The 12,302-nt window shown below is 27.9% G+C and overlaps 1 protein-coding gene across 1 annotated transcript in view; it reads right to left on the reverse strand.

Annotated features, from left to right (window-relative positions):
- The window catches only part of LOC107444919 (uncharacterized), a 63,586-nt gene extending 52,666 nt beyond the window's left edge, over positions 1–10,920 (reverse strand). Inside the window, exon 1 of the mRNA XM_071177349.2 lies at positions 10,686–10,920. The gene's annotated coding sequence lies outside the window, so the exon portion shown is untranslated. The remainder of the gene's footprint in view (positions 1–10,685) is intronic.
- Between the last annotated feature and the right edge of the window lie 1,382 nt (positions 10,921–12,302).

Raw genomic sequence — 12,302 nt, forward strand, 5'->3', positions numbered from 1 at the left:
TGCACATTCACAAGGTTTTCTGTAATTTACGATTTCTTTTTTCTATAACTCAATGAATTGCTGAATGTTTAGTGGCATTTTAAAAACATTGAAATATGTTATGTTTAAGAATAAGATATAGAAATAATATGTTGCATATTGTATGATTCATTGTTTAAAAAATTGCTTCATTTTGCTAGATATTTACGTTACATGGTTTTCTTTGGATAAAGATGATTAGCAAATAGCATCCACATGTTTCGATACATTCTGAAACTTACGTTTGCAAATTCACCATAAAATGTCGCACAGCATATTCTTCAATTACGATAAGCTACATTTACCACCAAATACTGCTACTATGATTATTTTTGTTATATATCAGATATATATATATATATATCAGATATATATATATATATCAGATATATATATATATATATATATATATATATATATATATATATATATATATATATATATATATAACGTCGTTGCCGAGTGGAAGGATTAAAACAGGTCATAGGTCGGGAAGGAGGGTACAAAATTTATTTATTAATTATTAGACAAGAGCAGTCATGAGAATGAGTGAAAGTGCACATGAAAAGTTGCGCTCCTTGGTTATATGTTAGGGAAAATCTTGCAAAGTAAAATCCGTAATATGTCTTAATTTAGGGAAAGAGGGAACTCTTAGTAGTTGCTATTGGTTTATGAAATAGATCGAACGTTTCCCACACAAGAGCAAAGGGAAAAATGTCCTGCTCTTAATTAAATGCATACTTGAGCCAAAAATAGATTTAAGAACAGGATGTGGTTTTTAAAAGTGTGAGAAAGTATTTCGTTTAGAATAATTAATTAGGATGAAGTTTTATAGCAAAGAAACTAACATAAAAAGATTAATTGAAGCTTTTTATGTTATATATATATATATATATATATATATATATATATATATATATATATATATATATATATATATATATATATATATATATATATATATATATATATATATATATATATGATATGATACTCTCTTTTTAAACAGAGCTCGTAAGGCCCTTAAGATACTGAAATGGGGGCACGAAAACTTAAAAGATTTTTTTTTCCTAATGCCCGCCTGTGTTAACATCAGTCAATTCAGGCATCTACAGGGCGACAGATATCTGTGTGGCCTAAGGATTCCTAACGAGCATCAAACATTCTCAAAATTAAGTGTTCATTCACTGGAAAATTTAGTGTTTATTCAATTTAAGAACTGTTCCTTCACTTGGTTATCTTACTACTTATTATTTAAACCACCAAAAGCTTAAAACAATATTATGTAAGTTATCTAAATTTTTTTTACATAATTTGCATTTAATAACAAATATGTCGACATGCATTTAATAACAAATACGTCATTTAGCTAAAATTACAAATTTTGAAATTTTTATGATTTTTTTTTAAAGACAAGCTAAACTTAAGTATTCCTTCACTGGTTAGTTTACCCTATAAGATTTTGAGAAATTTGCGATGTTGTGAGAGATGCTTAAAAATATTGACTACGTATTTTTATTAATATTTATAAAATATATATTCAAGAAATTGATGAATATTTTATTCCAAATTTATTCATTCGTATGTATATTATTGAAATTTTATCAGTTATTGAGAAAATAAAAAATAAAAAAAAATCACATTAAAGAAGCACAATCTGTTGTATAATCATATTCTATCAGAAGCATGCTTTTATAAAACTCCACATTCTCTGAATAAAATGTATTTTATTCAATAAAATGTTTTATTCAAATTTCTTTACTAAATTGCAAATAGAATTTTAGACGACTAAAGAAACATCGTATTTTATAGCTTAAAAAAATAAAAATGAAAAGATAAGCAAACGATTATTAGCGAAAAAAATATGAATGAAATTTTATGCTAAGCGCGCGAAGTCAAGTTACTCGCAAGTTTATCACATTTTAATATTAATCGCTCCATTTAATCATTTCTTCATTGTCGCCAAATTATTTTTTTAAAAATAATTAATTTTAATTTTTCTCAGCTTCTAATAAATAAAAACAGTTGAAACTTTAGATTTTTCAATTGAAAAATATGTAGATTAATATGGTATAAAAAAATTCATACCTTATAATTCAAAAATTTTTCATCCTTAATTTAATTAAATAATAAAAAATAATTAACAATTATTAAAAATTATTTTTTTCGTGAAATTATCTTTGGGTAAATGAGTTTTATGACTGGGTGAAATTTTCTTCGAATTGCTTTATTAGTTTTTAAAATATGACTAAAAACGTAAAAAGTGAAATTAACATTAAGGGATACGAACTTTGAATCGCTCTCCTGACCAAACTATGGGGACCATATTTCCCAGATTGCGGCTACCCCCTATATTTTGAAGGTTAAGAATCCAAATATGTAAGAAAAAATATATGTTTATTCAGAGAAAGTACATTTTTGTGTCTGATTTCTTAACTTAATTAATAGTTAGCACTAATTAATTAGCATATTTGAGGTCACCCCCAGGAACCATTAAGATTAACACTTAGTTCGTGAAAATCCGATCATTAGAACGAAAATTATTCAGGGTGATATCTTTTTTTTTTTGCCGACTGTACACACGTTATGCATGTCGAATGTATGAATGCACATTTGTACAATATATGCATGTCAAATGTATGTATGAATATATGTAAAATATAAATACGCCAATATAAGTACAATTGTACACAAATGTATTATGCATATTTGGATGCACACATTGAACATGAGCATATTGTGTATATGTACAGTCCGCAAAAAAAAAAACGAATCACCCTGAATAACTTTCGTTCTAATGATCGGATTTTCACGAACTAAGTGTCAATCTTAATGGTTCCTGGGGGTGACCTCAAATATGCTAATTAATTAGTGCTAACTATTAATTAAGTTACGAAATCAGACACAAAAACGTACTTTCTCTGAATAAACATGCATTTTTTTTTACATATTTGGATTTCTTATCTTCAAAATATAGGGGGTAGCCGCAATCTGGGAAAAGTGGCCCCCATAGTTTGGTCAGGAGAGCGATTCAAAGTTCGTACCCCTTAATGTTAATTTCGCTTTTTGCGTTTTCAGTCATATTTTCAAAACTAATGAAGCAATTCAAAAAAAATTGCACCCACTCATAAAACTCATTTACCCAAAGATAATTTCATGCAAAAAATAATTTTTAATAATTATTTATTATTTTTTATTATTTAATTAAAGTGAGGATGAAAAAATATTGAATTATAAGGTATGAATTTTTTTATACCATATTAATCTACATATTTTTCAATTGAAAAATCTAAAGTTTCAACTGTTTTTATTTATTAGAAGCTGAGAAAAATTAAAATTAATTATTTTTAAAAAAATAATTTGGCGACAATAAAGAAATAACTAATTGGGGCGATTAATATTAAAATGTGATAAACTTGTGAGGAACTTGACTTCGCGCGCGTAGCGTAAAATTTCATTCATATTTTTTTTGCTAATAATCGTTTGCTAATCTTTTTATTTTTATTTCTTTCACACTATAAAATACGATGTTTCTTTTTTAGTCATTTAATAATTTATTTGCAATTTAGTAAAGAATTTTGAATAAAAAACACTTTATTCAACAAATGTCTAGTTTTAAAAAAGCGTGCTTCTGTTAGAATACACCAGATTGTGCTTTTTTAATGTGATTATTTTTCATTTTTTTTATTTTGTTTTTCAATAACTGATACAATTTCAATAATATACATACGTATGCATAGATTTGGAATAATATATTTATCAATTTCTTGAATATATATTTTATAAATATTAATAAAAATACGTAGTCAACATTTTTAAACATCTCTCACAACATCGCAAATTTCTCAACATCTTATAGGGTAAACTAAACAATGAAGGAACACTTAAGCTTAGCTTGCCTTTAAAAAAAATTCATAAAAATTTCAAAATTTGTAATTTTAGCTAAATGATGGTTTCGAGATATTTGTTATTAAATGCAAATTATGTAAAAAAAGTTAGATAATTTACATAATATTGTTTTAAGCTTTTGGTGGTTTAAATAATAAGTAGTAAGATGACCAAGTGAAGGAACAGTTCTTACCAGTGAATAAACACTAAATTTTCCAGAGAATGAACACTTAATTTTGATAATGTTTGATGCTCGTTAGGAATCCATAGGCCACACAAATGTCTAAAAACAAGATTTTTCTTGGAATTACGACATATAACCATAGTTAATGTGGAAAATTTTTTTTTTTTCAGTCATGGAATGGAAAGTAAAATATGTTTGAATACATAATTTTAAAAAAATGTTTTTCATTTTTTTCTCACAGTTTAATAGTCCGTTCTAAATTATGAATGTTTATCATTGTGTAATCTGATGATGTTTTTATTATTATTATAATTCGATCATTTTTTTGTTTAATCTTTTCCTCATATTTTTTAAGCTTTTTTTTAAAATCTTTTTAAGTATTTTTTTTCTCTTCGTCATGAGTAATTTATTTCTTTTTCTTTTGATTTAACCTTCCTCTTTTTTCCAAATTTTTGGCCAATGTAAATGTATCTTCGAAATTTCTTTTGATTTTCCAGTTCCATTTCCAGAATTCCTCACTGGATAATAAATGAGAAAAAGGAGTTTCGAAGTTTGAATAAAACCCATCTCTCATTGACTTATATCTAGTAGTTACTTATGAAACCAATCGTTTTTGCAACTAACAATGCCTCAAGAGGACTTATCTCAAAATCGGTTTTCAAGATACTTTCATTATTAATGTTAGTTGTCTCAGCTTCAGAGCCAAAATTTGATTATACAATTGTTCTTTTTGAAATAAATTCTTCAATATTGAGAAAAGCGCAGGCTATTGGATATTTGGGAGATTAAACTTTTCTGTCAATGTTCCTTTAAAAATTTGCAACATAACTTGTGAGATTTCCTTCTCAAGCTTCTGAAGAAATAGCGCATCGTTTCTCTCGAAGCATGTGTTTTGTTGATAAGTTGTCTTGCTCATTAACTCTTGGTGTCTGTTTTGCATGCATTTGTTACAGTCAACGTTTTCTACATCGAATGAAAAAATATCGCATTTCATAAAAGCATTTTAACTTCATCAGTTGATGCCTCAAATCTTATTTAAAAATAGATGTAAAATTTTCTAGACATATTGTTTTACAATTCTTTTGTTTTCAATATCTAACGAGATTTCCAAGAATTACGTAGAAAACTAAACCAGAAAATTTGTTTTGAGGAACAAAACTTGCTCAGTTTCAAATTGATATGAGATTTATACCTATCCAGAAGAAGCAAAATTAGGAATTTGATTGCATTTTTAATTAGCCATGGGTAGAAACATTTGCAATATATTTGTAAAATGTTGCTGCGGTCATAGTTTCATTTCATGAATAGCTTTTTCCAATGAAATATGTAGCAGGGACTGATTCTGTAATATCTCTACGAATTCTTCTGTAAGGAAAAACTACCAATGGAGGTACTTTTTCTTTCCTAGGTGCTTTAGAATATAAATCCTTATAATTTTAAAGGCCGCAGATTTTTCCCGTTTAAGGGCAGTATTCAACTCTTGTTTCATTCGCATTGTAAATGCAATCACTTTATAAAAGGATGTCAGGGCTACTTCCCTCCTAAAGATTCTCTGAAGTTCTTAAAACCAGTATTTCGAATATTATTCTCTAAGGGAAGTTTTGCCTTTTGAAATTATCTTCGCATTGCACTGAGTTATCGGTGGATGTCACCTTAAAAAAACTTCACCCATTTTTCACCTAGATAATTGTCTTTAAGTGGATTTTTCCTACCAGTTCCCGTTAGGACATTAAAGACGGCAATAGGATAATAATTTAGCTAATTATTGGCACAAAATCCTGCAAAGATTCCATTCAAGCTTTTATTATTATATTTAGTTGCTATATTTAGTTAATAAACATAGTTTATTAAGAAGTCTAAGGTATGATGTAATAACTAATCACTACATTTATAAAGATAAATAATAAATTAATTATTATTATAATTCTTTAAATAAATTTAGCAATTAAATTTGCATATTTAACTGAAATAGTTATAGGAACTATTCATACAACATTTAACTGAATTTTAGGAGTCCTCCATGTCGCTGAACTACAAATTATCCAAGTAAAATCATATTTCACACATACTATTCATTTACTGGGAAATCTATTCTCAGTGAAGGAACATGCCTGTTCCTTCACTGGTTAAAAATTGTTTTTTTTTATTTTTAACATAATTTTGATTTATAATATGACAAAAGGTACAAGAAAATTAAAATTTTTCTTTTATTTTCATTAACTTGAAAAAATCCCAGTAAAGGAACACTTGTTTATACATTGGTTTTTCATCGTTCTGTAATCCAGTTAATAAACACCCCCTAATCTCAGTACTTGCTTATGTTATGATGCTTAAAATAAATAAAACGTAACTTCAATGACCATATTTTGAATTCTTTTTTTCACAATGAAAAGAAAAAGCATTATTATATGCAATTAATTGTAGTTTAAACGGATAATAACAAACACTGACCTTATAATTTTGTCAAAGAAACAAGGCGTTGAACAGATACTAACAAATTCAAAACTTTTTCCAGAGAAGACTCAAAGACCAGATAACCAAATGCATTGTTAAAGGACTTCCTATTGTTAGGTAGTAAGCTACTCTTACCAATCAATCTAAATTAAAACGTTTAAAATCTTATTTCTAAGAAATATCTATGAAATGCTCCTTCATTTGTTGGTTTACCCTATATCATCCTAATCTTAAAAGAAATTTCCGGAAGTGTATCGCAGAACTATTTTACCAACTATTTAATAAAATTTTAACATTTTAAAATTCTTATTCTTTTCCATTTTACGTTTATTATTTCTTCATTAATATACTAATAAATTTTTTAGAACTTTAATTTAGATTTTCTTTAATTTAGGTTTCCTTTTCAAATTATAGTCAAGTTTTTTTTAAAGAATTATTGTCTGCTAGCTAAGAATAAAACTTTGTTAAGAAATTAAAAACATTCAGCTGTTTAAAATTATTTAATGCAAAACAGCTGATTATTTACTTAGCATACTATTTTTTTGAAAAAAGAATATAAATGATTGATTGTCTTTTTTTTTGTTTCTTGTGACTTCAACTTAGATTATCTAAAATGGTGTTGATGTTTTATAAGTCACTACAAAGAGGATAAAGATACCGAACATAAAAATCTGTGGAATACGTAGCCAATTTTTTTAGTGTCTTAAAATATCTCAGTATCTTAAATGTCGTCCTACTATCTTAGTTGGGAAATTAAATTTTTAATTATCTGACCACGTGTGATTCACTAATTATTTCATTATATCTTTTACTCTTTATGATACCAAGTAGATTTTTTTTTCTGATAATATACTAAACAATTTAGTTTAATTTTTCACTTTAGCATGATTTCCAAGATATTATTGTAGTATAATTTGTTATCAGGAAAATGCCTTATTTTGTTAATCAGGAAATACTAAAAATTGAAATTTGTAAGGATTCCGAAGCTGTGCACACAATACACAATTTCCGACTTTATTTTAATAAAAAAAAAGTTTTAAAAAAAAACGTGGCAAGTAGGCTAACATACTTTTTACAGAAACTGTGAAAACTAATTTTTCCTATATTTCGTCAAAAGAGGATAAGAATGATATTGCTCCAAGGGACCAGCTCAATAATTTCGCAATTTCCAGAATGAAATCTGTTTGATCGAAACATATTATTCCTTGAAAATTACACGAGGGAAAAATTAACTTTTATTATTTATCTAAGCTTATTCCATTTATTTAATGATAGCGGTATTAAGGTTAAGGATATGCGTCGGAAGCTCCGTTTATTATTATACTATAAATGCATTAAATCATGTAGCTTGAATAATTTATTTTAAGTAAATTATTTAATAATTTTAAGCAAATAAGGGTGTAAAAATAAACTCGATCGAAATACTCCGAAAGTATACCCTGAAATATATGTAGAATAAACTTTGGAATCGATATATAAAAAATACGTTTTCAAACAACTTCGAGTAGGACGGAACGCTAACTTGTTTAAAAAAGTTGTCCTTGTTACTATTTAATTTCGATTCCTGGTACTAGGGGACATTCCATTTTCACATTCGACTTTTGAAATTTCAATTGTAAACGGAATTTTTTTTAGACCTTAAACTAAAATGTTAAGGCTTGCAGCAAAAAAAAAAAATTTTTTTTTTACTGCATTAATTTTTTCACAAAGTAGTGAATTATTATTTTTTTCAATCTAAGAACCTGTGCCTATAACATATGTAAAACTTATTTTAATATCGAGTGAAATAATTTAATATGTTGTGTCACTAAATGGATAATCCCAAGAAACTGAATCGAAAATATAAAAACTTCATTGATTTAAAAAAATAATAGATGATAATAAAAATAGACATGTTTTGAGCGTCCAATAATAAAAGTCACTAGTTATCCAAGCCTGACAAGTCTTGAGAATGGGCGATTATATTTAAAAACTCGAAACATGTCGACTTTTACTTCCCTCTTCATATGTTTTGAAGCCAGTTGAGTTTTTATCGTCAATTATACTGTTTTACATTTGGGTCTTGATCATTATTTTGATAAGGATTTTACACTAGTTAAAGTAAACATATGCATTTTAATATTTTATCAGGATTCATATGGTCTTTAAAAATGTAAGAACACCAATATTGTAAAAGTTATATTTAACTTAAAAATTAACATTTTGACACCAGATATTTTGAGTTAATGAAATTAAAGATTTTATCTCTTAAGTTTTTGTGCCCCCATTTCAGTATCTTAAGGATCTTACGAGCTCTGTTCAAAAAGAGATCATCAGATATATATAAGAAAGCAAAAATAACCATAGTAGCAGTATTTGGTGGTAAATGTAGCTTATCGTAAATGAAGAATATGCTGTGCGACATTTTATGGTGAATTTGCGAACGTATAAGTTTCAGAATGTATCGAAACATGAGGATGCTATTTGCTAATCATCTTTATCCAAAGAAAACGATGTAACCTAAATATCTAGTAGAATGAAGCGATTTTTTAAACAATGAATCCTACAATATGCAACATATTATTTCAATATCTTATTCTTAAACATAACATATTTCAATCTTTTTAAAATGCCACTAAACATTCAGCAATTCCTTGAGTTATAGAAAAAAGAAATATCGTAAATTATAGAAAGCCTTGTGAATGTGCATTAGAACTATTATACAATCTACATTTTATTTTTCAAGCACTTTTTTTTTCTTCAAACTTTCTTGCCTAGAAGACTCGATTAAAACTGTAAAAATGATTATCCCTAAAATTTTGTATATAGCTATAATAAGTTATGCTCATTTTATTTTAGTATAAAATCCTCGAATAAATATAGTAAAAACAGTGTAATCTAAATAATATCAGATAAAAAGTTCATGTATTTAAATTCTAAAGACTATCATAAATAATTTATAAATCGATTCAAATTTACTTTTCAAAGGAGATTAAAATAAAATTTTTTTTTGCTTTTTGGACAGAAATCCCCTAAAAAAATTGTTTATGGCCTGGAAACTTCGAGATATTTTCTAGTAACAATAAATTAAGCCCCTCCGAGCAATCACTGAACATTATTTCAATTTTTTTACTATCAGAGTTTGGTTGCGTAGCAACCTAGTAAAATTAAGCACTCCTCTTTTGAATTAGTCAATGGGTTATCTTAAAATATTTATTTGCGCAGGCGACTTTTTTTGGCGGTTTTCTGGACTATCGCCAAATATATAAACCTTTATTGCGGCCCAATTTACCGCCCAATTTTTTTAAAATTTTGTCTACCCCCACTAATTCAAGGGTCTAGATTCCAAATATGTAAAAAAAATTATATGTTTATTCAGAGAAAGTACGTTTTTGTGTCTGATTTCGTAACTTAATTAATAGTTAGCACTAATTAATTAACATATTTGAGGTCACCCCCAGGAACCATTAAGATTGACACTTAGTTCGTGAAAATCCGATCATTAGAACGAAAGTTATTCAGGGTGATTCGTTTTTTTTTTGCGGACTGTACATTCATACATTGGACATGCATATCATGTACATGTATACATACATATATTGCACATACTGCATATATACCTATATTGTACATGTATACGTATATTTTACTGTTCATAAATAAATCCTACATGCATGGGACATACATTATATAGACAATGTATGTATGTTTGTACAAACAATAAGTACTTGTATATACATGCGTACATGAACATGGATATACATTTTACATTCACAAATATTTGCATAAAATGCATATACTCATTGTGTATAAATGTACGTGTCTACATTGTTTGCACATACATACGTAATTATCTATATACATATGTATATATATTTTATACATACAATACAACTGTACATATGTGTGTGTAACTAAAATGTTTGTGCATACATTTCAGTTACATTCATTCGTACTTACGCTGTATGTAAATACGTACAAAATGTATCATTATACGGTACATTATACTATCAACTGTGAAATATAATCATATATAAGTATACACTAGTCTCCTAATCGTACATTTAGATTACATGTATTTGTAATCAAGATTACATGTAATGACATACAACAAAAAATGACATGCAACAAAAAATGAAATTTTTTAAAATTCTAAACTTACAATGTCCACTCAGACGAAATATAAGATTGGTGATGATTTAATAGCGATAGTATCGCTATTTATCAGTTGGTGTTGAGTAAGTTAAAAGCTTGGGAACCATTAAAACCAAATAAATTTAATGTAACCAAAGAAAAAAAATCTTTCTTTTCTTAGAATATCTGATCTTCAGTTCACCGTTCGTCTTTATTTAACTTAGATTTCCAGGCGTGAATCTCAACATCATAGGAAAATAAATAAATAAATCTATAAATAAAATAAAAGCATATCTGTGCAAACTGGGCACTTGTCTTTCTTTATAATATTTCCCAATACAATTTCATCATTCTAAACATCTTTTCTACCTGGCACAGAAGAAGAAGAAGAGAAAAAAAATCACAATATGATTCGATCCAGGTGTGGGGTCAGGGGTTTGCATTCCTTACAGGGCAACCTGAGATATGCCCGTTTTGATCGCTCTTGTAAGATAGAAGCCCCGATAAGGGGTCCCGCCGCACGCCCGGCAGGTGGGCGTTTGGTTCCCACACTGATTCCCCCCCCCCCACTCTTTAATGTTGGTTATTAGGAAGGGGGTGGGGATAAAAAAGGGTGTTTGGTAGTAGGGAGTTCTGCTGCACGTGCAACAAAGCTCAGATTCCATTTGAGTAGTTATGTAAACGAATTGTGGTAAGCGAGTGGGCGGGGTGTGGGAAGATTTTTTTTCTTTCTTATTTTTAAGTTGTCTTAAACTTATTAAAAGGACTGTATACCACGGGAAAAATCTTTCGTGGCAAATTCTTTTTCACCCAGTAATTTAAAATTTAAGGAACAGAAAGCTTTCAGGAAAGCTTAACGTAAGCCTTTAAGTTTGAATACTTAAAAAAAAATTTTTTTTAATCAAAATACCAAGATGCAAACTAATTATAGGAGGATTATGCCGAGGGGAAGTTATTTTGCAATAATTTGCTTGCATTTTGAAATTTTGAAAACATTTTTTCAACGTGGGAAATTTTATGGTTTACTCAAGATTTCCCTGAACTCACATTTCTCTAAACATTTTAAAATACCAATGGAGTTGAAATAGAATTCGCTATGAAAAGTTTCTCCTGCGATATAGCGTACTTTTTACCCTTTCCGGCAGAGCAAATTTGGATTGAAAATTTCAGACAGACAGCATATTTTGCCGTGAATTTGCAACAGTTACTCTTGACTGTTAGGACAAATTTTGTCTATCAAAGCCAGCGCTGTTTATGCTTATTTTGAAAATGGCGCAAAACTTCAATATGGAGAACAGCCACAGCTTTGTGAAAATGAAAATTGCATCATGAAGGGGATTTAAAAAAATAACGAATGAAGTCTGAATTTTTGTTTTACTTTATTTATTATAAAGCTGCCAACTCTTCTGTTTTTCCTTCACATTTTTAAGTTCTTATCAAAAAATTGGGTTGCATGAGAACCAACTCTGACTGTTTGTTTTATTTTATCTGTTTATATAGCTGTCGATTTTTCCGGATTTTTATGTTGTCTTAAACAAATTAAGTAGTTGGTTGTGAATTTCCCTTGCATTATGAAGTAGATCCAGAATCTAAATGATAAATTCTGAATATTTGTTTTATGTATTTTTATTTACGTAGAGGGCAT

The sequence above is a fragment of the Parasteatoda tepidariorum genome, chromosome 2, assembly GCF_982258835.1.
Source record: "Parasteatoda tepidariorum strain Cologne lab strain chromosome 2, Ptep-v5.0, whole genome shotgun sequence".
Classification (NCBI taxonomy): domain Eukaryota; kingdom Metazoa; phylum Arthropoda; class Arachnida; order Araneae; family Theridiidae; genus Parasteatoda; species Parasteatoda tepidariorum.